Source organism: Toxorhynchites rutilus, unplaced genomic scaffold, assembly GCF_029784135.1.
Source record: "Toxorhynchites rutilus septentrionalis strain SRP unplaced genomic scaffold, ASM2978413v1 HiC_scaffold_30, whole genome shotgun sequence".
Taxonomy (NCBI): Eukaryota; Metazoa; Arthropoda; class Insecta; order Diptera; family Culicidae; genus Toxorhynchites; species Toxorhynchites rutilus.
Window position 1 is genome coordinate 81,018 of NW_026599872.1, and position 12,061 is coordinate 93,078.

General features: G+C 37.8%; 1 long non-coding RNA gene across 1 annotated transcript; it reads right to left on the minus strand.

The window, feature by feature from the left end:
- Positions 1-1,484: 1,484 nt before the first annotated feature.
- LOC129781962 (uncharacterized) lies at positions 1,485-11,714 on the minus strand. Its single transcript, XR_008744297.1, has 3 exons — positions 11,601-11,714; positions 11,266-11,420; positions 1,485-1,622 (listed from the first exon to the last, which is right to left on the minus strand). It is a non-coding gene; the product is annotated as an uncharacterized LOC129781962 (long non-coding RNA).
- Between the last annotated feature and the right edge of the window lie 347 nt (positions 11,715-12,061).

The following is a 12,061-nucleotide window of genomic DNA, read 5'->3' on the forward strand; positions in this document are numbered from 1 at the left end:
CGAGGTGATCTTCTGTGCATTTTCCCGCACGAAAAGCGAACTGTCTTGGATCGAGCAGCTTATTAGACTCTAAAAAGGTTTTTAGGCGTCGATTTACTACCCTTTCTAGAACTTTTCCAACACAACTCAAAAGAGTCGAAAATTGTATAGAAGATGTTGGTTTTGACTACGTCTTTCATTTCTGTACCGGGGTGTTAGTTCAAAGTTTCTAAAACGAGAGAGTGACGCTGGACTGCAAGGTTTTGAATGTTAATACCTCTTTACCGGCTGGATGGAGTGGTATAATAATCACTTCATCCAAGAGATAAAATGTCAACGAATTATATGATTGTCACTTATCGGTTCAAAAGCTTAAAAATTGCTTTGAAAGCAAGCTATTGAAATCATAACAATCTTGCTCATTGATGATGATTGGTGATCGCAATGTGTTCCCGAACACGGTCACAAAATATAGGCACATGAAGAAACCGTGATTTGTTTTGCTCGCTTGCATGAGTGTTTGGGCATTGAGCTTCGTATTACGGAATGGAGGAGTAGGCATGACAATATGGGGTTGCAGGAGAAATGAACACACTTTTAAAATCAAAATTATGAATGAGAATTAATTTTCCCAAAAAAAAATTAGTACTCTATGTAAATGAAAATCACTTTTGCTTGCAAGTAGTGAAAAAATATCATGCAAAAATTGTGTCTCTAGATAATTTTATATTATAATGTTATGTTCTGGTGAGAATATCTGAAAAATCTGAAAATCGTTTAAATTAGGGTCATAACGACGTACGTCTAATAGGTAAATAACACCAAGAAAAAAATTTCATACAAATTTTAGCAATTTAAAACTGCTTTAAGGGCGACTGATAGAGAATAGCTGGTCTCATACAAACTAATGTCGTATCCAGATGACACCATTCCACCGTCAACGCGAAAAGCAGACATACGCAAGGCGTGAGTACTTTCACTCGCATCGGTTTCTGTTCTGCTTTCGCATGGAACAGTCATGAAAAATTATTTGCGTATGAATGCGTCCGAGCGAAGTAATATTCGCACCCATCTACGCATTCGGCTTGGTGTTCCCGTGATGTAATCCAATAGCATCAGTTTGGCTTGGTGTTCCCGTGATGTAATCCAATAGCATCAGTTTGGCTTGGTGTTCCCGTGATGTAATCCAATAGCATTTGGATCCAAAAATGGTCCAGTCGGTAATTTTTCCGATCATAGAGAACACACTCATTGCACCACTGATACGCTCAAAATATTTCAAAAATCCAAATATTTGTCGAGTTGTTATCCAATCAATTTTAGATCGGAACCAATGACGGAGAGGTCGAGAGAGAATGCGGTTTTGGTCATAGAATACGTCAACGGCGATCGCTTCATAAGTTTTCCAACCAGTGCTTTAAACAATCTTTGGTTTTTAAATTACAACATACGAATCAACAAATTAGAAGAATAAAAAAAATGATTGTTCTATTGTACATACCTTTCAATTCATCGACAACAGACATGCTTTCATTGCTAGACAACGTATTTCCAGTATCAGAATTCTTTTGTTTTGAGCCTGTTTGTTGTGAAGGAACGTCATTTCGAATGGCTGAATTTTGTGCGATATCGTCTAAAGATTTCTGAAAATATACATGAGGGTAAAAAAGTATTTAATGAAAGTCATAGCCGGAAAATTACTTAAAAAAAGTTAAGATAATTTAATCACAGTTGTTATCAATAACCTATTACAATGCAAATTGATTGGACAAAACACTTCAGTTTGTTTGTACTCATACATTTAGTTTACACACCGTCGGTTTCGTACAGAATCATACACGTTTTGTTTTACTTCTACAACTTTTTCGGACACGTTGCAGAGTTATGCTCACACAAACTGCGTCGTCAATCTAAGGACACACGGGAACTTCCGATCGGACACAATTTTTTCTTCACGCGAATTCTCGGGAAACAAAAACACACTTTTAGGTATAGTCTTTTTCTCTACACAAGCCAAAGGATAACTTCAAAAACACACAGCCCTCGGTTGAGTGCAATTTACGGCTGGAATTTTGCAATCGGCTGACTGCACACAAAAATTTTGAAGGTAGCAACGGAAGCGGATCGGTTGAGCCAACACGATGTAATCACCTAAGACAAGACGTGACAACTGGCTTCTTACTCTTCTTTCTGCATTTTCTTCGACCAAGTGCTAGATAACAGGGAAGCGAGATGTGAAGGTTGCCAAATATTATAAAATTTCGGAAGATTATTTTCCCATGAAAATCATGTGTTCTTCGTATCATGTATTTTCTGAGTTTTTTTTGTATTAATCTTCCGACCGAATATCACATATTTTAAACAATAAGTATTTTCCTGTTATTTTGGTATCCAAAAAATAAAATGTGAAGAGATAAAGAAAACTAGAAAACGTAGATTTGATAGTAGGTGTATGATATGTTGACATATATGAATTAAATTCAAAGTTCATTTTATTTATCAAGATATTACGGGCCTTACCGTTTACACTTCAAGATGAAAACGGAATGGACGACACGCCATGAAATTTCGTTTTACGAGTTAGAGAAAATGATGGGTTTTCAGGTAGAATGAACACTCTTCAAATAGAAATTATGAAAGAAAATTAACTTCTCCGTATCATATTAGTGTTGATTGTTAATGGAAAACTTTGCTTTCTTCATTTGGTAAAATAATCTCGTACAAAAATTGTATCTGAAGATAATTTTATATTATAATGAGTAGTTTTAGTGAGAATATCGCAAAGTGTATAGAAAACAGGTCAAGTTAGGGTAAGAAAGACGTTCTTCAAGTAAATAAATAACGCCAAGTAAAAATTTTCATTCAGGTTTTAACAATTTAAAAGTGCCTTCGGGCCGAGTAGTAAGACTTGTTAAAAGCTTATTTCGTTTCCAGATATCGATACCGTATCTCTGTCATCGCGGATAAACTTCAATTCGTTTTTACCGTGGAGTGTATACGGAAATAAGGCCTTATAATTTAACTTTGATATCGTTCAAATACTAACAGTACTGAAATATTGATAAAATCATACATTCCCAAATAATAACATAGCGTTTATTCAGGTTTTTTTTCTGTAGGTATGTATGGTTTATTCAAGTTCCAATATGATTTTAAATACTTTTCTGCTGCGTTGGTTGTTATTTGTTATTAGATTATAATTATATTGCTAACTGCTTTACGGTTGGAAAATAATTGAATGCTCTTCTCTGTTAGGTCGCTGCTATTATGCTATGCTAGATGGCAAAATAATCCCGAAAAGATGTAGGGTGGAAATTCCGATGCAATGTTTCCTTCTCTTCGGGAACACCGGACGTAATAGAAACGAAAATATACAAAAAAAAAATCCATTATAGAAATTATCGCTAAATTGAAATGTGAATGCAACAATTATTCAATTTTGAATATATTTGGCAACATATTTATCTTTGTTAATTATTTTACTCATTAGCCAATCAGAAGGCGAGTTGCAAGTGGTCCGAGTTTGACAGAAGTGGTGGTCCGGAATCGGCCCCCTATTGTCATGTCTCGTCTCAGGCTTCGTTTATTGCGATAGTTGCACCGTATTCGTTCGATTAATAATTGATTTCTGTATCGGGGATCACTAGTCACCAATATCTACACAGTAGAATATAAATTGAAGCATTGTTTGTTTACAATGACATAAAGCTGCAAGGTCATCACCTGGTCTTATAGAAGGAGGAAGGAGAATAGAAGGAGTTACAGAGTATTGCTGTACGAATTTTCAAACGCGTTTTTCTCAAAACCATGTTTTTCAATTGGTGGTATCAATATATCAGGATCTACTCGACCGATTTGGCTGATATTTTTTATCAGCATTTAAAAATTAATTATCTAAAGCGTTACATGCCGTTTTGACGTAGAACTACGTCTTTCATTAAGGGTGCCAAATCAGAAAACAGGTCACGTTTTTATGAAATAAAGTTAATGTTAATAACTATTTTTGCCGCGAACAGATTTTGGCGATTTACATACTAAACGAATCGGAAATTCCCTAAGATTTGTTTAATATGCTATACATTGGAATCTCCTGGTTTGTAAATGGTTAAAATTCATGAAAACTTTAAGCGTTTTCATTTTTCCTTACATTTGTTCTGTCCATTTGCGTGCTTTCCAGAACAGAGCTGTCAATAACGAGCATTGAAGGGGAAATCGTAGGATTTAAAGTCTCCGCGAACAGAGGAAAAGAAAAAGATTGAAGGGGAACACTTGCCTAGAGTATAAACAGTGGATCTCGCTGAGGCAAACTTTTATCATTCCACTCCGACCGTCGACAGAGACGGACGTGTTTGGAGCTCCATTCATTACCTGATTTTTAAAAAGCTATTTATTTCTCTTTTCAGATTGTCTACCTGCGATTCATCAACTACCTGTCTGCCCTTGAGGACTACAACAATGGGGAAAACCCGGTCAACCGACCCAGGCATACCACATGGCACCAACAAACGACATCGATCGGACACCGGCAAGGAGCCAATATTAGAAAGAAACCGCTATGCTTTATTGGATGGCCATACCGAGGAGGAACCAACTACCGAGAAAGTAAATGTAGAGAAAAAGGTGAAAGTACCACCTTATTTTACAACATCGAGAGATATAGGAACTTTGAGGTCTGAACTGCTGGCGCTGAAATTGCAGCCAGTTTTTAAAATATGCAGCATCGGGATTAAAATCACTAGTCCCAACCTGGAGCAATATAAAATAATTGGATCATACCTGAAATCAAAAAATCATGAGTTTTACACTCACGATACGCCGTCTGAAAAACCATTTAAGGTGGTGTTGCGAGGTCTTCCTGCTATTGAGTTGGAGGATATTAAAAAAGATCTGGAACAATCATACAATATTCAGCCGTTAGCTGTATATCGGATGACTAGGCATAAAACGCCAGACAATGGGTATTCCAATGTTTTGTACCTGATCCACTTCAAGAAAGGATCAGCCAACATAACTCGCATAAGAGAAATCAGTGAGATCTTCAACATCTCGGTACAATGGGACCGATACAAACCTCAACATCGGGATGTAACGCAATGTTCAAATTGCCTTGGTTTCGGACACGGAACAAGAAACTGTCACATGAAAACTCGTTGTGGCAAGTGTGCTGCTGACCACCTAACAAGCACTTGCAGCCTTCCAGAAAAAGAACCTCGCAAATGCGTTAACTGTGGCGAAAGTCACCAAGCCACCAGCCGTAGCTGCACAAAACGTGCGGATTTTAAACGTATCTGGAAGCAAGCTACTGATAAAACACAGAATAGGAAGAAGGTTCCAGAATTTACTGACAAAGAGTTCCCTCCAATGGTTTCTCGCACGATTCCTGTTCTTCCTCCTCTTCCACTTCCTACAGGTCGCCCCCAAACGGCCTCTTCTAGCGAAAAGCCAAAAAAGGAGCAACCGAGCTATAGTAAGGTTGCAGCTATTGGTTTATCACCTACACCAAAACCTTCACCTCATTCCTCTTCTACTGAGGAGCTTTATAGCATGCAAGAACTTGCAACCCTGTTCTTGAACTAGATCGACAGACTAGAAGTTGTCGCAACCAACAGGAACAAGTACAAGTTATGCTACATTTTTATTATAACCATGGATCGGTCATCTCTAAGGCTAATTAATTGGAATGCCTGCTCTCTTAAGAGTAAGCTTATCGAGTTCACTGACTTCCTGGTGACAAACAGCATCGACGTAGCTATCGTTACTGAGACGCATCTTAAACCGAATATTAATATTCGAGTCCCGAATTATCGTCTATTGAGAATGGATCGTGCTGGTTCTGGTGGAGGAGGTGTTGCCTTAGCCATCAGAAATAACATCAGATATCGACTTTTGCCGTGTCTGAAACTCAACATCATAGAAGCTATTGGGGCGGAAATCACAACATCGATTGGGTCTATTATCGTGATTGCGGTCTACTATCCCAAACAGACGTCAATCAGAGATGGCTCAGCGTTGCTTCTTAAAAACGATATCATCAAGCTAACACGAAGGCAGTCGAAATACGTCATCGGCGGGGACATTAATGCTCGACATCAGTCCTGGGGAAACCAAAGGAGGAATCAATATGGAGTGACTCTAAATGATGATCTACAGTGTGGGCGCTACAGGATTCTTAGTCCAGCGACCCCCACTCGCATTTCTCGTTCTGGAGTACATTCCATAATTGATTTCTTCGTTGCCAACATGGATCGCCACATCGGTGATCCTATTGCCCTTAACGAGTTGAGTTCGGATCACTTACCAGTGATGGTTGAATTGGGAGTGAATGTCGTAGTCAGGAGGCCACAATGTAGACGGGACCATCATCGTGCGAATTGGGTGGAATTCCAGCAGCTTATTGACAACAACATTGATCTCAATCAGCCTCTTGAATCTCCCGAAGATATCGAAGCAACAGTCAGCTCTATTCAAACTGCAGTTATTCAGGCTCGCCAAAACCACATCCCAGAAACGATTCAGGTGAGTGACTGTTCAAATTGATTCCATTACTAAACATTTGATTAGGCTTCGGAACCTCTATCGAAGGCAGTACCAACGTACTGGTATTCGAGAGAGGAAACGACAGTATAATCAGTTAACCAAGGTTATCCAGGCCAGAATGATTGATCTCCGTAACAAAAAATTCGCAAAAGATATTAGTAAACTTCCGAATAACTCCAAGCCTTTTTGGAGGCTCGCTAAAATTCTCAAGACCAAGTCTAATCCTATTCCTCCTCTTCTTCAACCTGACAATTCAGAACGATCGATAACACCTGCCGAAAAGGCTAATGCAATTGGCAACCATTTCGCTAGTTCACACAATCTTGGCCAGAACATTACAAGTCCATTTGAAGCTTCGGCGAATGATACTGTAAGGGCTATTGACAATATCCATTCTGTACCTCAAGAGAGTGAAATCATCTCGACTGCAGAGGTTATCTCGGTTATACGCTCGTTGAAGAATATGAAGGCCCCCGGCTTCGACAGTATATTTAACATTGAGTTGAAACATCTTAGTAACAACTTATATGAAATTATGACTTCTGTCTTCAACAGATGTCTATCACTTGGCTACTTCCCCTCGAGTTGGAAGTTGGCAAAAGTGATCCCGATACTAAAACCCGGAAAAGATCCTTCTTCTTCAAAGAGCTATCGACCAATTAGCCTTCTCCCAGCATTTTCGAAAGTATTCGAAAAAATTATATTAACGCGCATTCTTGCTTTTGCAGATGAGCACAATATATTTTTGGATGAGCAGTTTGGATTCCGAAAAGGTCACTCTACAATTCACCAGCTTCGTAGAGTATACAATATAATCAGACGAAACAAGTCAGTTTCAAAATCATCTGCCATGGCACTTCTTGATGTTGAAGAAGCATTTGATAATGTTTGGCATAATGGTCTCATTTACAAGCTTCAGAACTTTGGTTTTCCTACATACTTGATAAAAATTATAAAAAATTATCTTTCTGATAGAGCGTTCAATGTTTCTATAAACAATATTTCATCAGAGAAATTCATTGTGAATGCAGGTGTTCCTCAAGGATCCATCTTGGGACCAATTCTTTTCAATATCTACACTTCATGCTTGGTTTTAAAGTCTGTGTTAGGGAACATTTTTCGATGAGAACAAAAGTCCCCCTACTTTCATGTATTTGCAATGCCGATTTCCCCAAAGCTGCTTGGTTTTGATGGCTGTGTTAGGGAAACCGTAAATCGGGCCAATCAGAACGATGCAGTTAGGGCGTTTAGATAACGCCTAATATTTTACAGTTATTCAATTGTTTATCTAATGAAAAACAACATTTTGTTAGTTGCGATAGATGCGTAGAAATATTCCCTATCAAGTGATGCAAACATCTCTCCTATCCAGTAAGAAATGTTCGAGCTATAAGCATTCGAAATCTTTCATTTTTTCCTGCATGTTCTGTGTTTAGGTTTTCATTTTACCCTCCATATATTCCGGTTATACGTAGTCCCACGTCAAAACGGCAAATGGTTTTAAAAGTTATAGTTTCTGCAGCAAATTATTTATTGTGCATTCGTCTACATTCGAATTAAAGGTAAAACCTTGTAAAATTATATAGATTTCAATTTATAATTTTTCTCATTGATTTTTAAAGAGGTAAGCGGCCACAGGAGGTTACTCAGCTGGAGGTGCTGGAACCGGGTTTTGTGCCGCTTAAAGATAATTAACTGCCACATCCGCAGCAACCGGCCTGGGAGGAACCATTCGTGCCCGAGGAATGATATTTGGTCTCACTCCGTAAGCATTGTTGATCTGCTGAACGACAATTCTGCGAGCTTTTTCCAACCGATCGGTGTTATTGTTGCGGAAACAGCCGAGTTGATATAGATAGAGCAACACTCCTACGAAAACAACCGTTAAGCATCTTGCCGGAGACGAGTATAGATATACAGGTCGGACTCGATTATATGTGATTCGATTATATACAATTTTGGACTCGATTATATACAGCTTGGAAAAACAAAAATTTTCTAGCTTATTTCAAGAAGGAAAGGAGAGCCTTTCAGCGTTAAGGTGATGTTTAAGTGGCTATTACATGTGCAGTGGGGTAAAAATCGGGATTTTTTAAGATATTGCTTGAATTTTCACCAGGAATTGTTTAGATCGATATTGCAGCCAAATAATGAAAGATAGAAGTTGGGCGTAAAAGAACGAATTGTAGAGTGGTTAAAGAACTTCAATTTAATTGTTGCAAAACAATGTAGTTCAATTTAAAATTTTAGGATAAAATTAATAATAACACATTAAAAATTATTAACTTTGAAGTTTTTCACTTCCAAAATGTTATTAACATCCACTAATTGAGTTGTTCCACTACTAATCCTGTACTAATTTTTCTCATCTTGCAAATGAAATCATCAAAATTGTCTTCCTTAGCGTACTTTTTAATGTAGAGCCAGTTTGAAGCAACAGAGTCCGAAACAAAAAAAAAACTATCTCTTCTCTGTTCTATAAAAAAAATGTGGTAATATCTAATCGTTACTGAAAATAATCTGCCAGTTCCTCTGGGAATTTAAAATTACATTCAAGTGAAAGAGTTTATTTTAATGTTTTCTATCCATGTAACACTGTGACCAAATACATTTGGTTTTGTGATTTTTCAATCAATCGCAATTAACAGAATAGCTTCTGAAGATTATTCTTCCCTATCAGTAGAATATTTCCGTATCCAATATTGGATGCATAAAACCTTGTGCATCCAACGTAACACTCTCGTTTTCGAAGTCCCCCAAATATTCATTCATTCAGAATGAATTCAGATTCAAATTCAAACAAATGATCTCTAAATCAACGATAGTCCTACGTCACCCTTGCGGTTATACCATAGATATAACCCACTTCCTGTTTTTCTTGTTGCTGATGCAGTGACGCTAACTGAAACTAGCACAATGTCGCTAGTACTAGCACAATGTCGCATAGACAAGAATTTTTACATTTTCCGGATTTTTTGCAAAAAGGGACTGCATAATAATTATGAAGAGGGTTGGCGATACAACCGAGCCTTGGGGAATTCCCCTTTCTTGGATTTTCAATGAAGATTTTGTGTTGTTGACTATGGCTCTGAGTTCTATTTTCTAGGAAACTTTTCACATAGAAACCTAGTCTTCCACGGATCACCCAGTCGAAGAGACTCTTCAATACTGGATATCTCCATGCTGATCAAATGCTTTACTTAGATAAAGTGATGCCACATCTGCGTGGTGATCTTTCTCAATAACGTCATGTACAATAGCCTGTAGATCTTCGAGGTGATCTTCTGTGCATTTTCCCGCACGAAAAGCGAACTGTCTTGGATCGAGCAGCTTATTAGACTCTAAAAAGGTCTTTAGGCGTCGATTTACTATCCTTTCTAGAACTTCTCCAACACAACTCAAAAGAGTCGAAAATTGTATAGAAGATGTTGGTTTTGACTACGTCTTTCATTTCTGTACCGGGGTGTTAGTTCAAAGTTTCTAAAACGAGAGAGTGACGCTGGACTGCAAGGTTTTGAACGTTAATACCTCTTTACCGGCTGGATGGAGTGGTATAATAATCACTTCATCCAAGAGATAAAATGTCAACGAATTATATGATTGTCACTTATCGGTTCAAAAGCTTAAAAATTGCTTTGAAAGCAAGCTATTGAAATCATAACAATCTTGCTCATTGATGATGATTGGTGATCGCAATGTGTTCCCGAACACGGTCACAAAATATAGGCAAATGAAGAAACCGTGATTTGTTTTGCTCGCTTGCATGAGTGTTTGGGCATTGAGCTTCGTATTACGGAATGGAGGAGTAGGCATGACAATATGGGGTTGCAGTAGAAATGAACACACTTTTAAAATCAAAATTATGAATGAGAATTAATTTTCCCAAACCAAATTAGTACTCTATGTAAATGAAAATCACTTTTGCTTGCAAGTAGTGAAAAAATATCATGCAAAAATTGTGTCTCTAGATAATTTTATATTATAATGTTATGTTCTGGTGAGAATATCTGAAAAATCTGAAAATCGTTAAAATTAGGGTCATAACGACGTTCGTCTAATAGGTAAATAACACCAAGAAAAAAATTTCATACAAATTTTAGCAATTTAAAACTGCTTTAAGGGCGACTGATAGAGAATAGCTGGTCTCATACAAACTAATGTCGTATCCAGATGACACCATTCCACCGTCAACGCGAAAAGCAGACATACGCAAGGCGTGAGTACTTTCACTCGCATCGGTTTCTGTTCTGCTTTCGCATGGAACAGTCATGAAAAATTGTTTTCGTATGAATGCGTCCGAGCGAAGTAATATTCGCACCCATTTACGCATTCGGCTTGGTGTTCCCGTGATGTAATCCAATAGCATCAGTTTGGCTTGGTGTTCCCGTGATGTAATCCAATAGCATCAGTTTGGCTTGGTGTTCCCGTGATGTAATCCAATAGCATTTGGATCCAAAAATGGTCCAGTCGGTAATTTTTCCGATCATAGAGAACAAACTCATTGCACCACTGATACGCTCAAAATATTTCAAAAATCCAAATATTTGTCGAGTTGTTATCCAATCAATTTTAGATCGGAACCAATGACGGAGAGGTCGAGAGAACGCGGTTTTGGTCATAGAATACGTCAACGGCGATCGCTTCATAAGTTTTCCAACCAGTGCTTTAAACAATCTTTGGTTTTTAAATTACAACATACGAATCAACAAATTAGAAGAATAAAAAAATTGATTGTTCTATTGTACATACCTTTCATTCATCGACAACAGACATGCTTTCATTGCTAGACAACGTATTTCCAGTATCAGAATTCTTTTGTTTTGAGCCTGTTTGTTGTGAAGGAACGTCATTTCGAATGGCTGAATTTTGTGCGATATCGTCTAAAGATTTGTGGATGCAATCACCTGAAAATATACATGAGGGTAAAAAAGTATTTAATGAAAGTCATAGCCGGAAAATTACTTCATTTAATTAAAAAAAGTTAAGATAATTTAATCACAGTTGTTATCAATAACCTATTACAATGCAAATTGATTGGACAAAACACTTCAGTTTGTTTGTACTCATACATTTAGTTTACACACCGTCGGTTTCGTACAGAATCATACACGTTTTGTTTTACTTCTACAACTTTTTCGGACACGTTGCAGAGTTATGCTCACACAAACTGCGTCGTCAATCTAAGGACACACGGGAACTTCCGATCGGACACAATTTTTTCTTCACGCGAATTCTCGGGAAACAAAAACACACTTTTAGGTATAGTCTTTTTCTCTACACAAGCCAAAGGATAACTTCAAAAACACACAGCCCTCGGTTGAGTGCAATTTACGGCTGGAATTTTGCAATCGGCTGACTGCACACAAAAATTTTGAAGGTAGCAACGGAAGCGGGATCGGTTGAGCCAACACGATGTAATCACCTAAGACAAGACGTGACAACTGGCTTCTTACTCTTCTTTCTGCATTTTCTTCGACCAAGTGCTAGATAACAGGGAAGCGAGATGTGAAGGTTGCCAAATGTTATAAAATTTCGGAAGATTATT